The sequence below is a fragment of the Trachypithecus francoisi genome, unplaced genomic scaffold (genome assembly GCF_009764315.1).
Source record: "Trachypithecus francoisi isolate TF-2019V2 unplaced genomic scaffold, Tfra_2.0 Lachesis_group5, whole genome shotgun sequence".
NCBI classification, from domain to species: domain Eukaryota; kingdom Metazoa; phylum Chordata; class Mammalia; order Primates; family Cercopithecidae; genus Trachypithecus; species Trachypithecus francoisi.
In genome coordinates, this window is record NW_022681470.1 from 130,031,220 (window position 1) to 130,050,464 (window position 19,245).

The window sequence follows — 19,245 nt, forward strand, 5'->3', positions numbered from 1 at the left end:
AATTTCTAGCTACCTGTCAGAAAACTGAGGTTAATTACTGTGTTAGTCCATACTAATACTGCTGTAAAGAAATATCTGAGACTGGGTAATTTATAAAGAAAAAATGTTTAATTGGCTCACGGTTCTGCAGGCTGTACAGGAAGCATGATGCTGGCATCTGCTCGGCTTCTGGGGAGGCCTCAGGTAACTTACAATCATGGCTGAAGGCAAAGGGGAAGCAAACCTGTCTTACGTGGTGGGAGCTGGAGCGAGAAAGAAGCGGGGAGATAATGTACACTTGTAAACAACCAGAACTTGTGAGAACTCACTCACTTTCATGAGAACAGCACCAGGAAATGGTGCTAAATCATTCATGAAGGACCACCCCTATGATCCAATCACCTCCCACCAGGCCCCACTTCCAACACTGGGGATTACATCACCACATGAGATTTGGTGGGGACAGATCCAAACCATATCAGTTACCTTGCCTGAGTACAAACAGGTTTTCCTGACTCTAAAATTCAAGCTATTAACCACAATCTCTCCAGCTTTAACATTCAAACTTCCCATTGTGAACGTCTGAGAAATGCTTACAGTTCTAGAGTGGCAAAAAAAAAAAAAAAAGCGAGAAATAAAACATATAGATGTATTTTATTTGAGTCATTTTATAATAAAGAAGATCAAAATGTTCAATTCAGGAGACAGTATGTGGTATAGTGGAAAGAGAAAAGCGTGCCAAAGTCTCTGTGCCCTGCATCCTGCCATAACCATTTGCATGATTCCAATTCCCTCACTCACCTTCTGTCTCAGTTTGCTGGTCTATAAAATGGAATTCATCCCTACCATATATTTTGAAGTCCCGAGAAAGCTTTCTGAAAGGCCTGGCAAATGAAGGGTTCTAATTTAGGTGGTCTAAACAGTTTTAATACATTTTAGGACTTTATTTCACTGTGGCCCACCCGGTTACAGAAAAGAGAAATGCCACAATATAATCAAATTCTCATCTGCACCACAAGAAACTTAAGTCAGTCTCTGTGGCCTACATTATATTTTTTCTCTGGCCTATATTATACTTCTTCTCTTAAGAGGAATAGAAAAGGGAAAATCTTATATTTATGCTGAGGAGGCAGTGTGAAGTAATTTGGAAGAAGGGTGTGTTCTCACCTCACAGCCATTGTGGGAGGCAGCTGGTATATAGTGTGGCAGTCTGTAAAACATCAGGAGAGCTGAGGTTGTGCCACATCCATCTACTTAAATTCCTTCAACATTCTTATTACTGGTGTGTAAATTATAAAGCTTCAGGACGTGTGTGTGTGTTTTCTAGGTAGAAAGCTTGGATAAACTTTATATGTATTATACAAAGACAAGATGAAGAAGCGTTTCTTGGTCTGGCTGGCTGCCCCTAAGAGGCAGGGATAAATTAGGGAGGGCCTCAGATGTAGGGTGGGGGCTGAGGGGTCTGTGAGGCAGGAAGATGTGGTGCCCAGAGGTGTTGAGAAACCTCAGGGCTGGGTTTGAGGTGGCTCTGTGGTTGAAGGGTGGAGCCCAAGAGATGGTTCAAAACAATATCCTTTCTTCCTTCCACAAATGTTGATTGTGTGATACATACCAGGCACTGTCCTGGGCATGGGAGATACAGTGATGAAGAACAATCTTTTATAGAGTGGTTTCAGACATTTTTGAGGCAATCAGACTTAGGCTTAAATCCTCCTGCCTGTCCCACCAATTAGCTATGACCCTGGGAAAACTATTTACGTCTTTGAGCCATGGCTTCTTCATCTATGAAGTGGGGACAACCTGACAGTTATGACTGAGAAAAGTGAGATCATATAAGTGAAGCATTTAGTGCAGTCCCTGGAGCAGTGAGGACTAAGTGAATAATGGATGTCCACACAATGCTGTAAACCCCATGAGCCAGGGATTGTGTCTTGGGTCCACCTTGAATCTTCAGCACTTACTGGTGTGCAGAGCTGATGCTAAAAGAATTATCTGTTGAAGGTTTGACAGTTAATGGAAGAGTCAGATTAGAGGCTAGGGAGCAGGCTAAGGGTCTGGAACAGGATGCAAAGTCAAAATATCAAGAACTAGTAAAAGCAGAAACAGGATATAGAAACGGAACATTCATAGTAAGTAAGTTACTGGGCAGGGGGGCGGGGGAAACCTCTTCAGGGGGGAGGGTGTGTAGGTGAGCATGCGATAAAAGCACAGGGCTGTGATAGGCACCGGGAATCTCCTCATCACATCAGACCCATGAGCTCATTAACACTCCCTCCTGCTTGCCTAAACACACCCTGCCCCACTTCCAGCAACCACTAATGATTATGATAATGACAAAGGCAACTAACAGGCAGAACAGACAGTTCAATTATTAGAAAGTTGTCTACAGTGAAAACTGGGGACAGAAAGATAGGCTCTTGAGATCATATTTCTAAATCAGGGCCCAGTTTGGGAGGGAGAGGACCTGAGATCTGTGGCTGCTCAGATTTCCTCTCACCCTCTCCCTAGCCCACTACCTATCATCTGTCTCCCTGATAGGATGGGTGACCATAGGTCCAGGTTGCCCAAGTTTAAGGTTGTGTCCCAGAGCAGTCATTAATAAAGCAGTGATTCTTACACTTTCGTGTATATACCAATCACCTAGAGATTTTGTTAAAATGCAGACTCCTATTCAGTAGGTCTGGCTGGGTGCTGAGATTCTGCATTTCTTAAAATCGCCCAGGTGAGACTGATGCTGTTTGCCTGAGGACTAGAGTAGCAAAGATCTACCTACCTACTGGTTCTCAAATGTAACTATATAAGCATCATCTGGATTGACTCTGGGGTCCCAGACACACACACATACACACACACGGTGTGCCTCAAGGGGGCTCAGAAAGACCTGCTCTGAAGTAGCCCCCTTCAAGAACTTCCATCTGCCTTTCCCACCAAATCTTTGTTTTTTTGTTTTTTGATTAAGGGAACACAAACAGAAAAATCACTGTGTTACCCTTAATGAAAACATCTCAGTCTACACACAAGAGAAGGCATCATGGGACCTGGCAGTTCTCAGAGGGCATTGGGAGTGTAGCAGCTCTTCCTGCTCCAAAGGGCCACTCTAGAGGTTTTCCTTCAGACGTCCTGGTGTTTAGTTGTGTGGCATACATGAGGCTTTGTGGCAGTTGGTTAATATACTGTGGGACAAGAACTGAACTAGGCACTGTGTGGGACAGGGAAAGATGCACTCTCTGGCTTTAGGGGATTTGAAATGAAAGGATAAGATTTCAGATTCTTTCAAAGCCGGAGCTAAACACACACACACACATCAAACAGAACCCCAGAGTGCTGAAAACAGAAGAATTGCAGTGGATTGGGTTGGAAAAGAAAAGCTTCTAGTTAGAAGTCAATTCCACACCGTGTTTTGCAAGAGCAAATCCAGCGGATTCGTGGAAATGGATGGAGGCTGTTGAGTTGAGGGACTGAGAAGTGGAGGTACCTAGGAAGGTCCTCCCTGAAAATACATCGGGTTGTAAATCCTGGAAAGAAATACCTCCATTTGTCAGGCACTCACAGGGCACTCTCCTCTGACAGCTCCGATGTTGAGCGCCCAGGGCAGCGACCAGACGGCGTCCTGTCCTCCTGCACGGGGCCAGCACTCGATGGGTCCATGACACATCATGCCTCGAGCTATAGAGGCCTCCCCGGGAGCGCCACGGCGGTCATTTCTGCTCAGCAGTAAAGTAACACCCAGTCAGCGAGCTGCCAGCTGCAAACTGTTCCGACCTACTCCTCCCTCCCCGGCTTCATTCCCACCTATACCAAAGTGGCCCCACGTGGGCAGAAGCGAAAGACAGAAACGAGGGGAGGCCAACTACTCGAGATCTGCGACCGAAGCAGATTTTCCATGAGCTCAGAGCAGGGTCGGAGAAAGGCACACTTGGGGCTTCTGAGAGAGAAGGGAAGGGCAGGGAAAGGGCTGCCCACCCCCCACCCCCCGCCCCCACAAGACAGAGTTGGGTGAACAACTGAGTCTTTGCCTCGTTGACAAAGGAGAATGAAGGACTCGGCCAGGCTGGCTTGAACTGACTGGAGAAAAGCGACTTCTGTAATTCAGGGCCCCTCCGCGTGCGAAGGAAACTGGCAAAGCGGAAAGACAGGCATGCAGTCTCCAGGCGGAAAAAAGTGAACCGTGGGACATGATGGGCTCCAGGGCCGTGGATGAGGTTGCCCGAGGCCTCAGGGCGGGCAGACCCCGGAAGGGGAAGGCCGGGACCGTCAGGGACGCCGCATGGGGGCGCTGACTTCCGCTCCGGGCCTCGGGGTTCTCTCGCTCCAGCCACACCAGCTCACCACGCTCCCCGCCCACTTCCATGATCACGAAGGGGCAAGGCTAGGCAATCCGGGATGGCTACTGCCCGGCCCTGCGAGGAGTCGACGAGCGCTGGAAAACTGCGCGGTGCCGAGAGGTACAAAGAACAGGTCCTGGGAGGGTAGTAGGAGGGGGACTCAGCACAGCCTATGTCAGTTTGTCAACAAGGATTTGCTGAGAAGTCGCACTGGGTTCAGCATAGCGGCACTGCCTACCTAATGGGCTTTGGGGCATAGAGAGTGAATAACCTGTCAGTGATAATAGTGTGCTGAAAGAAAGGCCAGCCCCAACAGCCACTGCAGGAACCTCAGAAAGGAGGGGGCGTCCCTGTTAGTGGCTGATACTAGATTTCTCATTGTGTTCGTGGCTAGCGCCAAGCCAGAGATCATAATGTAGAACAAATAAATGCGAAGTTTCTTACATCCAAATAGCCAGGGAAAACCTATACTAATTACATGTACAAACCCGCTGTGATCATGTGCTAAATTGGGTGGCAGTCAGAGTACAGCTGTAGAGGTATCTCTTAGGGCCAGAATGATCAGGAAAAGCTTTGTGGAAGAGGAAGAACTGGAGTTAGGTGCTGAATGACGGGCAAGATATGGACAAGCAGAGGAAAGTGGGAAGGCATTCCAGGAGGGAAGGGGCAGCATAGCCAAAGCCCGGGAGATGAGCACGGTGGGTTTATGGGGTTTTAGAGGGATTCGCCTGTTTGGAGTGTAGCAGGTGCTCTGAAGAGCATGGGAGAAAAGAGAGCACAGGCAGCTGGAGTGTAGAGATGGGGGCTAATTGCAGAACCCCACAGTGCCTGGGAAGGTCTCGGTTGTCAGGGTTTTCTCCTGAGACTCATTCTCAGCTCCTTTTGGGGTTTGGGAAGATCTTTCATCGGAGTTCCAAACGTTTTAGTTAATGTTTAATTCCTTCTCACTGAATCCCCATGGAAGGGCCAAAAAGCAAGTGCTACTCCTCCGAGGTACTAAAACTCTGGTGCTGAGGATGAGGCTGCTCCAGATGGACCTCAGAGAGAGAGAGAGAGAGATGGTATCTTATGAGTTTCATAAGTCTTTTAAGCAAGAAAGCAGGAGGAGATACTGAAGAGACCCCCTAAAGAAGCAGAAAAGCTTTACCTTCTCCTTCTCTGCAAGAGGCATCAGGCTTCCCTTTGAAAACAGAGCAAAGGACAGAGCAGAAAAAGTCAAGAATGTTTGCTCTCACTATTTCTATTTAGCTTTATACAGGAGATCCTAGCCAGTGCAAAAGGGCAAGAACAGACATTAAAGACATGCAGACTGAAGCAGGAAGAAGTAAAACTGTCCTTAATACAGGTGGCATGATTTTGTATGTAGAAAAGCTTAAGAAATCTATAAAAATCTACTAGAATGAATAAGCAAACTAAGTTGCAGGATACACTATAACAAACAGTCCAAAATGAAGTTAAGAAAACAATTCCACTCATAATAGCATAAAAAGAATAAAATAGTTAGGAATAATTTTAACAAAAGAAGTGGAAGATCTATATACTGAAAACCTCAAAACATTTTTGAGAAAAATTTAAAAAGATCTAAACAAATGGAGAGACACACAATGTTCATGGATCGGAAGATTCAATGTTGTTAAGATAGCAGTTGTCCCCAAGTTAAACTATAGTTTCAGCTCAACTCATATCAAAATAGATTGTTTTTTGTAGGACTTGACAAGCTGATACTAAAATTTATATGCAAATGCAAAGGACCTAGAGAAATCAAAACAACTTTGAAAAAGAACAAAGTTGGAGGATTTAAAAAATAAAGCTACAGTGATCAAAATGTGTGGTATTGACTTAAAGATAGGCATATACATCAATAGAACAGAGTAGATTCCAGAAATAAACTCTTACATTTATGGTCTATTGATTTTTGACAAGGTTGTCAAATTCAATAGTCATCAATAAATGATGCTGGAGCAGTGGATATTCCTGTGCAAAAAAAAAAAAAAATTACATTCTTACCTCACAACAACCATATGCAAAAATTAACTAAAAATGAATCACAGCTTAAATGTAAGAGTTAAACTATAAAATTCCTAGAAGAAATCATAGGAGAAACATGGATTAGGGCAAAGGTTTCTTAGACATGATACCAAAAACATGATTCTTAAAAAAAGTAATAAATTCAACTTTATCAAAATTTAAAACTTTTGTTTTTTCAGAAGATACCACTGAGAAAATGGAAAGACAAGTCACAGACTTGAATAAAATATTTGCAAATCATATACCTGATAAGGTATTTATATTCAGAAAATATAAATAATTCAGTAAGACAAACTGATTTTTTTTAATAAGCAAGATTTGAATAGATATTGCACTCAAGCAGACATATGAAAGGTCAATAAGCATATAAAAAGATGTTCAACATCATTACTCATTAGAGAAATTCAAATTAAAACTATAATGAACTATTAATATCCACTGACAATATCAAGTGTCAGCAAGGATGTGGCAAAATTGAAACCATAGAATGGTATAGCTAATTTAGATAATTGTTTGGAAGTTTCTCAAAATGTTAAACATATATTTATTATATGACCCAGCAATTAAACTCCTAAGTATCTACCCAAGAGAAATGAAGGCACAGATTCACACAAAGACTTATATGCAAATGTTCATAGCCATGTTATACATACTAGCCCAAGCTGGAAATAATCCAAATGTCCATTAGCTGTGGACATGTGGTATATTCACACAATGGACTACTACTTGGCAATAAAAAGGAATGAACTGCTGATACATGCAACAATATGGATGAATTTCAAAAACATGTTAAGTAGAAAAAGTCAGAGATAAAAAATGTTTTGTATAATTTCATTTATGTGAAATTTCTAGAAAAGGCAAAATATAGAAGTATTCTAAAGTTGAATTATTATTGTAATTGTGATTATTGTACAAGTGTATAAATTTACTTAAAATCAAACTGTACCCTTATAATAGGTAAATTTTATGGTATGTAAACTATACGTCAAGAAAGCTGTTAAAACAAATGACAGACTGCTAGATAGGTCCTTGGGGAGAGGGTGAGGTGTGTGTGTGTGTGTGTGTGTGTGTGTGTGTGTGTGGTTATAGGAGGACGGAAAACACCTATGCAAGATAGTAATGATTTTAAGTGCAATGAAAAAACATAGGAGCTCTGGAACCAGCATGCTAGGTTTGAATCTTGGTTCTACTACTTACTAACTATATGAACTTGAGACAAATTACCCTCTTTAAGCCTCAGTTTTTCCCTCTGGAATGAGGCTAATGGTAAATCTCAAGGTAGTTGTACCACTAAAAATAATATGTATATTGGCCGGGTGCAGTAGCTCATGTCTGTAATCCCAGCACTTTGGGAGACCTAGGTAGGAGGATTGCTTGAGGCCAGGAATTGAAGACCAGCTTGGGCCACGTAGCAAGACCCTGACTCTAGAAAAAATAAAAAATTAGCCAGGCATGGTGGCACCTATAGTTCCAGCTATTTGGGATGCTGAGGTGGGAGGGTCAGTTGAAGACAGGAGTTTGAGGCTGCAGTGAACTATGATTGGGCCACTGCACTCCAGCCTGGGTGACAGAGCAAGACCTTGTCTCTAAGAAAAAAAGAAAAAATATTAATTAAAAATATAAAAATAACGTATATTGAAGTAATGTATGGGATGTGAGGGAAAGTTCTGAAACCAATTACTTCTACAGAAAATTCAGAGCTTTGTTGTAACTGAAGAATTGTGATTCTCTGGGTATGTTGTAGAAGAATTATAAGCCTCTCACTGAACTGAATAAGCGGCCTTATTAGTGAAAAAGGCTGGGACCATGGCCAAAAACCTTGGTTTCCAGTACTGGTTCTGCCACCATTACACCGTGTGACTATAAAAGGGTTCCATATCTAGGGGTTCCTAGATATGTCCCCCTCACAAAAGGGGTTGTTGGGATGCTTCAGAAGTCAGAGCGTATTACCAACATAAAAAATGCCGGGTATAAGGTAATGATGGCACAGAGGACAGGGTGGTGGCTGGGGCCCAGCATGAGAGGCCAACATCTCTGTACCTGTGAACTGGGATATGAGAAGAGTAGCTTAGCAGGGGGCCATGGAAATTTTCACAAACCAAAATTGGCATTTAGAGCTGAGCTGGAAAGTTGTGAACACAGGATGTTGCTGAAAACGGTGCCCAACAGAGCTGCTACCTGAGGTTTTGGCAGGCTTCACCCCCTGCTAGTTGATTGCAGAAGGATGTTGGGTCATCAGGAAATAGGGGTTTGAAATGATCCCACAGGAAGGTGTGAACAAAAACAGAAGCAACAACAAAAAAACAGCCTCATCAGGTCAGCTGGGGGGAGGGTGGGTGTTGGATGGGAGACAAGTGAGTTCTCACTTTCTTCAACACTTTAGAAACTTCTAAGGAGAAGCCCTGCTGGCATTCAAGGATGGCACTGTGATAGATCCCCATTTATCCCTCCATCCTCCGTGAACACCTCCTAGAGGTGGACAGGGAAAGCAGCAGCTTGACAGGGGGACTTATTTCTGGTTCAGGATGCTGGAAGTCTCCATGTAGCAGTTTGTAGTGGTCACCGCTATTTTTTTGGATGCCTAGCACACACTCCCACCTTTTTCTGGTGAGATCACTTGTATTATTTGGGGGGAATTTCTTCTTCCCCATTACATACAGTCTTGGTAGGGTTGTCAATAAGGCATTCTGCCCTCCTTTAGCCTATTAATTTCTCTCTCCTGGACTCTGAATTGAGCTGAGTGAAGAGAAAGAATGGAAAAAACCTGTTGGAGAAGACCTGATTCCAGGGACCTCATTCAACCTTTACTTACTCCTGCTCCTGAAATCTCAGCTCTGCCCCAGTTTCTTAACTGTTCTTCCATTCTGTGAACCCCTGATATCATCCATTAAACTGTTTTGCTTAAGTTAGCTGTGGCCCATTTCTGTTACAAAGAACAAACATAGAACGTGACTGTGACACTGCATGGGAGAGTTTTCATGAGGGTCTTGCAGGGGAATCGAAGGAGTCTGGCTTCAGGTACCCACTTTCAGTCTTCTGATTTTTCAACTTTCTAGTCATGTGACCACAGGCAAGTCACTATATCCCTCTGAGCCTCAACTTCTGCAAACTGTGATATTGTTATATTATTACTTTTTGCAGCACTGTAGGATTAAATGTGTTTATTCAATTATTCATGTAATACCCAGCCACCACCATTTGCCTGGAACTCCAAGAGGAACCAGAATAGAGACGTAAATAAGACAGACATTGTATAGTCTCTGTCTCCATGGAGCATACATTCTAACAGGAAGAGAGATATTGAATGTATTTACAACACTGATGATGTTAAAACTGAAGTTCAAAGCACCATGGGAGTGGTTAACAAGAGGACCCAGGAAATCTAGTAGAGGGCCATGTATGGAAGACCCTTAGTAACTGTGACTTCCTTTCCCCCTTCCTTCTCCTGACTGTTTTCTTCTTCATGCCACTTTACATTTTGCATGCATGTTTCTTTGCCATTTATGGCCCACTCATATCCACGTTCTTGTAGTATAATTAGGATACTCCAAAGAAGTCCTGAATTGGTTCAGTGATTGACATCTGCCTGTTGTGTTTGAAGCATAAATTGGGACCTACTCGCCCCAATAGATAACCAACTTGGTGGGGGTTCCTTGTGTTGGACATAAGGAAAGAACAAGGTTAAGAGGATGGGGAAAGAATAGAGAGACTTTAATACCTTTAGAATTAATTGTTTCTTAGGTCAACAAGGTTTAGTAAGAGTCAAGATGAAAGAGGTTGCCTAAACTTGATATTGACAAAACAAGGGTAGTCAATTTCCTTGATCTGCTAGGTAGCTCTAGGCACCTTTCTAGCATTACAAAATCTCAGAAATTATTTACAGAATTTTAGCACTGGAAAAGATCTTAGAGAACATTCAGAAAGGGTTTTATTTAGTATGAGGAAACCATGGCTCACTAGAGTTAAGTCTCATCCATGTCCTGAGTATGTAAACTCATGACATCTTTAGACCCCAGCCTGGCACTCAGAATGCCCAGAGTGGTTCCTCTTTCATGTGGACAAATTCTGGTAGATGCGCCCCCTGAGAAATAGCCTGTGCTAGCCTTGTGAAGGAACTTGACAAGGACCAGAGGAATGAGGCACTGCACTAGGTATGAGGGAGGGACAAAGACAATAAGATACAAGTCCTTTGAGGTTCTTCTGACAGTTTGGGGAGTTGAGACACGTACAATGCCAGATAATCACACAAGCAACACTATACGAGAACTCCTGTTGGACATGGTCGCATCAACATCTCTGAAGCACAACTCATCATTTCTGCCCACTTACCTCTTCAGTTTCCTGCTGGAGATGTCTTCTCAGACACATGCATCTGTTAATAGTAGCACTATCCTACAGTTACAAACGTTTGAAATATTGAAGTTGGTTTTATTCCTATCTTTCCCTCAACCCCACATCCAGTATTCACTGGGATCTGTTGATCTGGCCCTTAAAGCTACCCCATCCTGTCCAAAGACACCAGAGTAGTATTCCTAATATACAGTTCTTGTATTATTCCTCTGCTCAGAATCCTTCAGGGAGTGCAGAACATTATTTGCAGAATGAAAACCAAACTCCTTAGTTTAACATCTGTGGTCCCTTATGATCTAGACTCAGCTTCCATTTCCTCCTTCTAGTCCTGCTACAGGGATGTATTAACCATATTATTTATTTTTTGTATTTTAATGCTTTGACATCTGGGGCCTTGCAGACCCTGGAGTCGCTGCCCCTTCCAGGGCTAGCCAATTCCTAGAGACCATAAACAACTTGCCCTTGAGCATACCTTTCAAAGGCAAACCACCCAATCCAGAGCCCACACCTGCAAATACCTTCTCTATTAGGCTGTCATACTTAGGACTATAATCCCCTGCCCTAATCACTCCAGGGCCAGTTATCAGACAACTAGGAGTAGTCCCTATGCCCCTGAACTAGTTGCAATTATTCAAATTAGTCAATCCTTAATCTGCTTAATCTGCCTTGCCCATTCTTTCCCTTGGAAACCACCATAAAGGCTCTTGCTCATGTTTTCTCCTTTCCTTCTGCCTCCTGATGGACTCTGGTGCTTCCCTGAGTGGGCCCCTGTGGTGTGGCATGTCTGCTCCTTGGCATCTGTGAGTATAACTATCTTTTTGATAGCAGTCATCTAGTCTGCTGGCCTTGCTAGACCTAAACAATAATAATAAAACAATTAACTACGTTTTAAAACAAGAAACCCTATGCTCCAGAGGGGCTCCTTCTGCTTCCCAAACAGGCCCCTGCTTTCCTATGCCCATGTCTTTTCCTGTGCCGTCCCTTGTTCCCACAATAAACTTTCTCTGCCACGTCTGCATCTTACAATTCTATCCATCTTTCAATAGATTCTTGCTGGCATTGTCTTGAATCTCTGGTGCTAATATAGACTTAAAGATGAGAGTGTGAGGTTCAGATTGGTTTGTGACTTATACTATATCACACAGCAAGTTGAAGGCGGCATCAGGCTCGAAGCCCAGCAGGCTTTCTTTGTGCCCCTTCCAATCATTCTATTGGCTTAGGTCAACTGAGGGTATGCAACAGAAACAGATCTTAGTCAACTTGAGAACAAAAGGGATTTTCCAGAAGGATGCTGGGGCAGCTCAAAGGATTTAAGGAGGAGCAGAAAGACCAGATCTCAGGTGAAGTGGGAACAAGGGCAGCTCTAGTGATAAGCCTTTGAATCTTCCCTCAGGATCCAAGTCTTGACTAGAACTCAGCTCAAGCCCACTCCCTTAAGCTTTTAAATATCTGGAAGTGACAAGGGACCCATCCTGTTACGTATATCCCCTGAATCAATCAACTATGGTAGGATGTGTTTGGGAGACAAGGTAGAGTCTCAGAACACTGATGTGACCACTGGGGACCACTCCTTTGTATTAAGAGTTTCCCAAAGAAAATGCAACCATTGAGACCTGACAATTTGAATCCCTTACAGCCATCTTTCTAATATATTAAATCCTAAGTTCTTCTAAATAAAATGGAGCAGTGGAAGGGTTAGATAAAAACAGCTCCAAAGCAAAGCAACTTTAATAGTTCAATAAATAGTCACTGAATGCTAACTCTGTGCATTCAAAGGACTTATGCTAGACATTGGGTGGATAAAGGGATGAGGGTGGAATGTGAAAACTGGTAAGACCTGACAGCTGCTCAAAGGTAAGACAGGCATACAAATCATGACACTGAGAGGCAGGATAAAGGGAATGATGCTCCACGACAGATATGAAGTGCTACAAGACTTTACAGCATGGAGAGATTCTCTAAAATTTATATCCAAAGGAAAACCAAAAAGCTAAAGTCCAGATTTTCCTTCTTATTGCAACTTCATCATATGCTGGAAAAACTATACGTGACTTCACATGCAAAGGAACACAGTGTTCTTATTTCCACCTACTGCAGTCCAGCTGCCAATTCAAATGTCTGCCACCTCTTAATTGTGCAATTAGGGAAGCATTAGGTTCAGTGGACTCACGTGCCACTGCTAAGCTCCTGCTTGGATGGATTGTATAAACATGGTATCTGGGAAGGAAAAAAGGAAGTTCTTGGGTGATAACATTGCTATGCAAGGAGAGTTTGCTGCAACATTTTATAACTCAAGAGCTGCTGGCCCAAGGCTATGCTGTTGCAACATATCTGGATCCATCTCACATTGCGGTGATGAGAGTGAAAAGAAGAATTTAAACATCTTAGTCTCACTGGGCTTATTAAAACAACTTTGGTTTATTGAGAGCACCAAGATGCACCTCATGCCCTCTCAAGGTCAGGGAAGATGAGCTTAGGATATGATGTGGCGGTAGGGGAATACACTGGCTTCTTCATTGACTACCCAGTGGTTACCAGGGGCACAGGAGGAGGCAGAGGCAAAAAGGATGTAGCGAAAGGGAAGGCTGGAGAAGCAAGTGGACAAGGAAATTAAGGAGGGAGGATGGTGTATGTTTGAGAGCAGAGCAAAAGGGAAAGGAAAGACCCTGGAGTTGTTTAACACTGTTTTCACTGGTGAAGTTGGGGAGAATGAGTAAAACAGAACCTGTCTCATCTTTAGCAGTAGAGAGTGAGGAGAAAATCAGTTGAGTGAAGGAGAAAATGAGCCAGTTAGTTAATATTTCTGTAGGCCCACTAGGCATCAGGTACTGCTGCATTTTCTTCTTGGGAACTTAGGAACAGAGAAGCCTCCAGCATTTGTACTTGGAAAAACTTACAAAGATGTATCAGACATCTCCTTGTCCTTAATATATACTATAGGCTTGTCTAGAATTTATAATTCTAGATTTTAGTTTTCTTTTAGCCCAGTATTCAGTCTCCACTGCTTGGTCAGAGGGCTTAGACCCCTTTTGTTTAGAGGTTGAATATTCACACACACAGGTGGGATGCCCTCAGCCTTAAGGCTATAATCAATATTGAGACAGTTGGGATGGGCAGCAGTGCACTTAGCTAGGGCCTCATAGTCACTAAAGGCAGGGTCTCAAATATAGACTTCTAACATTTATCTCAAAATGAGGTTGTATTAGGTTGAACTACATGACATTATTGATTTTCTAGGTTAAAAAAAGATTGAATATCAACAATTTCATGTGGCTCAACTTAATACCTAAATTCATTGTAAATTATGTATGTGTTAAAGGTATTAATTTGTTAAATGAAAATATTTTAAAACTATCATTTTCAAAAACCTGTTTTGTCTTTTTTTTTGAGACAGAGTTTTGCTCTTGTTGCTCAGGCTGGAATGCAGTGGCCCGATCTTGGCTCACTGCAACCTCTGCCTTCCGATTTCAAGCGATTCTCCTGTCTCAGCCTCTGGAGTAGCTGGGATTACAGGCGCCTGCCACCAAGCCTGGCTAATTTTTGTATTTTTAGTAGAGACGGGGTTTTACCATGTTGGCCAGGTTGTCTCGAACTCCTGACCTTGTGATCCGCCTGCCTCAGCCTCCCAAAGTGTTGGGATTACAGGTGTGAGCCACCGCGCCCGGCCTGTCATTTTAAAAAAATAACGGAGCTGGGTATGGTGGCATGTACCTGTAATCCCAGGTACTAGGGAGGGTAAGGCAGAGGGATGAAAATATTCAAAAACTATCATTTTCAAAAACCTGCTTTGTCATTTTGAAAAAAATAACAGAGTTGGGCATGGTGGCATGTACCTGTAATCTCAGGTACTAGGGAGGCGGAGGCAGGGGGATCACTGGAGCCCAGGAGTTTGAATCCAGCCTGGGCAACATAGCAAGACCCTGTCTCTAAAAAAAATACTTAAAAAAAAAAACAACAAAAAAACACTGGGACCCGCTCGACTTCTGCCTGTCGCCCAAAGATGGCAGACACAATGAGCGGGTTGCCCGTGGGGTGGCTGCGAGGACGAACGGTCAGCCGGTGAGGCTCCACAGTCCAGGCGGAAGACCGTCATCCAAGCAGGAGGAAGAGGAGGAGGCGGCCCAACTGTTAACCGACTTCCCCCTAGTCGCCGGCGCGGCGCCCGCCTCTCCCAGGTTGGCCCTTCGGCAGCCCGCCTGCTCGCCGCCGCCTTCCCCAGCCGCCGCCAGGAAGCTGACCGACCGCGTGCGGCTGCGGAGCTTCGGCGTTGCCAACGTGTTCTGCGAAAACTCGGACAAGATTAACTGCTTTGATTTCAGCCCCAACAGCGAGGTGATCACCTCGAGCAGCGACGACGACTCCTTTGTGCTCTGTGACTGCCAGGAGGGCAAACCAAAACCCTCTTCAGTAAGAAATACGGCGTGGCCTCATCAGATACACTCCTGTGGCAAACACAGTTGTTTAAAGCTCTAACAAAATAGATGATACTATTTGTTACTTGTCCTTGCATGACAACAAAGAAAGTATCTGACTTTACTTGTATCGGACATAATAAAAGGATAGTGCTCTTGTCTATGTCACCTGTGGATGACACTTTTATTTCTGTGTCTCTTGATAAGAGCATTTGACTCTGAGATCTCCGGTCTCCTAACTGCCAGGGCCTCATGCATATAAAAGGGAAGCCAATTTGTTGTTTTGATCCAGAAGCGTTCATTTTTGCTGCTGGCATCAACTCTGCAATGGCCAAACTTTATGACCTTTGTTCTTTTGATAAGGGGCCATTTGCTCCCTTTAAGATGCAGTATGATCGAACTTGGGAGTGGACAGGACTTAAAATCAACAACGATGGCAAGCTCATCCTCATTTCCACCAACTGCAGCTTCATTCGTCTCACTGGTGCGTTCAAAGGAGTGGTGACACACATGTTTGGGGGTTATGCCAGCAGCAAAGCTGTCCCACTGGAGGCTTCATTTACTGCGGACTCTCAGTTTATGATGATTGGTTCAGAGGATGGCAAGATCCACGTCAGGAATGGAGAGAGTGGTATTTTAAAAGTAGCTGTGTTGGATGGTAAACAGGCCCAATTACCTGTTTGCAATTCAACCCGAAGTTCATGACTTTTGCCAGCATGTGTTCCAACATGGCCTTCTGATTGCCCACCATTGAGGACTGACCCTGATGCTGCTTGGCTATTTCTGTACAGTGAGGGCCGCCAGCAGGAAGAAACTCAGAGGGATCTGAGATAGTTGTGGAACTGGGATTATTTGACTATGCTGGAGAACATCCTTTTACATGGCCTTCCCATGGATGTGCTGTGTATCTGCTCAAAAGAAAATAATTATTTTGCTGAGCGTCTTCAAAAGGACTCTTGGTGCAGCAGACTCAATCGGAACTCGGCTTTTCTATCTGTCACTGCACCAAGCTCTGCTAGAGGAGCGACCAGACTCACGAGTTGGTATAGTGAGGCTCTCAAGCATCTTAGTTTGAATGTACATGCTGCTGAGGAGCCGGCGAAGTCTTCAGTTCTGCACATCCCTTCTCCTACCCCGCTAAATGTATGGGAAGCCACAGTCCTGGTTTTGAAATGCTCGGGCAGCTCAGTGCCCCTTGCCCTCACCCTGCATGTCTTGTTACTGGGTCTCCCTGTGTACTTGTGGCATTATCCACAACCATCATGTTTCTTAGGTGCCAAACATTTACAGAAATGTTTTCTTGTATCTTGGGGTCAGAGAAAGGGACAAATACAGAAGGACCTTGCTTGCAGGAAGCCGTGCAGTTAGTCACTGCAGTTAGTTGTGTGAGGCTGGCGGTCGGGCAGGCCTCAGGCTGTAGGTGTTGGGTGGGAAAGGAGCCTGAAAGGGAGGGAAAGCGGAGGGTAGCGGGTGAGTTCCTGGGGCTGGAAGGTTTAGCAGCAGCCTGGTGCCGTGCCCTGTCAGCAAGACAAACTCACAGTTCTCGGGTTTGTACAGAAGCAAGGTGGGAGTCTATTTTTGTACATGAGCTATATCACACTTTGCTGTGGGCTAGTATTGTGAAGTGAGTCTGAGTTGTTTACACTGATGCTTTCCCTGCCTACCACAAATTGTGTACATAGTCTTTAGATGATACCACCCCTTTCCCCAGCTCCCGACCAAAAGCTGGTTCTAGGCCTGTGTTATGTAATATTTAGCCTTTTTACATATGACCTTTGATTTCTGTTGTTTGTGTTTTAGCACAGTGCATGCACCTTCGTTTAAATACATCTGTGTGCATACAGATATGCATACATGTGTGAGAGTATGCATGTATTGCTCTCATCTGTAGTTTCTGAGAGTTCAGCTGAAGCAGATAGAGTCCTGCAGCCCAAGAGACAGATTGCATCCTTGCTAACAGTGTTTGCCACAAGTGTTAGTGAGTCTTCCCTCTTAATGTTTTCATTTTGGAAGACCGAATGAAGCAAAGCTTATAGTGTTTGCTGTTTCCATGGCAGCTAAGTGAGGGTCTTGGGATGACTCCCCGTGTTGCTCAAGCTGCACTTTGGGTTCCTCTCTGCAGTGTTATCCCCTTTTGGCTTCGTGGTACTCTGTGCCTGTATGTGTGTGTATGTGTGATAGTCACTCTTGCATGGCTTCTGTGTAAGGCTTGTGGCATTTGGGGATAGGGTGCTGGAGCCAGAGCCTTTTCAGTTTGTTTGAGGCCTCGTTGCCAATGATAGATCACTCCCGTTGACCTGGTATGTCTGCTTGCTTCCTGCTTTTCCTTGCTTTCTCTTGGAGGAAGAAGGGGCTCTAGTCAGGCCCGGCCTGAGTGAGATGAGCTGCAGCTGGCTGATGCTCCTCTCAGAGCAGAGGGAGTGGTATGTCATTTTACTAAGTTCCGAAACCAACATTTATGCAGGCAACACTCCTTGCAGATCCAGAAACTGAGGCACAGTAAGGTTATGACTTGCTCAAGACTACATAGCTGCTAGGGAGTAAATCAAGGCATCACAACTTCTGTTCAGCGGCAGGAATAGGCTGTGAATTGCTAGCGCTTTTTTTTTTTTTAAAGCAGTTACTTTTTGACTTGTACCTTAAACTGAAAGTGCAAGAGGTATATACCTTTCCCAAATGTAGACTAGAATCTGCAGGATGCCACCCACTGTATGACTCTGCTTTCCCAGAGAGGATGGACTTTTAGAAACCAAATGATCTTAATTGTTAGTACCCACCCCTGGCTTTTCAGGGTAGAAAATTCATGATAGGAATCATTGTTAAGAGAGAGTGCTTGGAACCGCAGGTTAACAGGAAAGGCTATATAACGCACATATCTGCAACCAGAGCAGCCACCAAGCATGACTTACCCAGCAGCAGGAAAATGATTTGTATTTGAGTTCCTATGTGTCCCAAACGGAGGCACCATGTTCTTTGAAAACATGTCACCTCGTGGCCTCTATTTGTGGGTCCTGCGGTTGCAAACCTGCCTCCTGAGTTCAGAAGGAAAGGGGAAAGATATAGCTGAAAGTGAGTGGAGATGATGTGGTGGGGGGATAAGGCAGAATAAGAGGAGAGATTCTGAGGGCTGGGACTGCAAAGGTTCTCTCAGCGGAGCCAGAGGTGCTCAAGCTCTCTTGGGGGTAGTTGGGGAGTGGGACAGCGGCGTTTGCCATCCTCTTAGGAGTCAGGGCCAAAACCACTGATGTGTATTTGATAGCGACACTGCACTGCTCAGCCAGAGGGGTAGTTAAAAAAAATTATTTCCCGTTGCAATTATAATTACTACTTATTAAGGAAAATTTGGAAATTTTAGAATCAGTTTGCCACCCAAATGCCACCACTGTTAATCTTTTGGTGTTAAATGTTCCCCTAAACATTTCTGTGCATAGATTTTTGGTGTGTTTACATAGTCATTATTCTACTGTCTATACAATTTTATGTCCCTTTTGTGCTTAGCATACATTTTTTCCATGTCACAGTCTTAAACAGAAAAAAAATATTGGGATCCAACAAATGGAAGTACCCCTAGGCCCTTCTTGACTCTGAGAGACTCTGGCTGGAGCCATGTTCTACTTTTTTTCCTGGGATCTTCACAGAGGAGGCCTCATATGTGAACATCATTTGCTACCTAAGACCCAGAGCAAAAATTAGCCGGGTGTGATGGTGCGTGCCGTAATCCCAGCTACTTGGGAGGCTGAGGCAGGAGAGTCGCTTGAACCTGGGAGGCAGAGGTTGCAGTGAGCCCAGATTGTGCCACTGCACTCCAGCCTGGGTGATAAGAGTGAAACTCTGTCACAAACAAACAAACAAGACCCAAAGCACATCTTGTGAAGCGTTCTTGTGTTCAAATCTGAGTATTTTTCTAACTGTTCTATTTCAGCCCATGTCTTATAGCTGACTATCTAAATCCATATAGGTTATTCTGTTGCATATTTTTATATCACTGTATCTGTTTAGTCACCAGATGGCTGCTCAAAAACATCTATTTTATCTCTTCAAACCTTCTATGGCCTCCCAAATTCTTGCTCTGCAAGCCATGTTCAACTTCCTACAAGTTTGACATTAATTCTAAATTCACTCATTGAAAATTCAGGTCAACATAAAACCTA

General features: G+C 44.0%; 1 pseudogene; it reads left to right on the forward strand.

Moving 5' to 3' along the window:
* The first annotated feature begins 10,562 nt into the window (after positions 1 to 10,562).
* Positions 10,563 to 16,520, forward strand: LOC117074173 (annotated as a pseudogene).
* Positions 16,521 to 19,245: the final 2,725 nt, after the last annotated feature.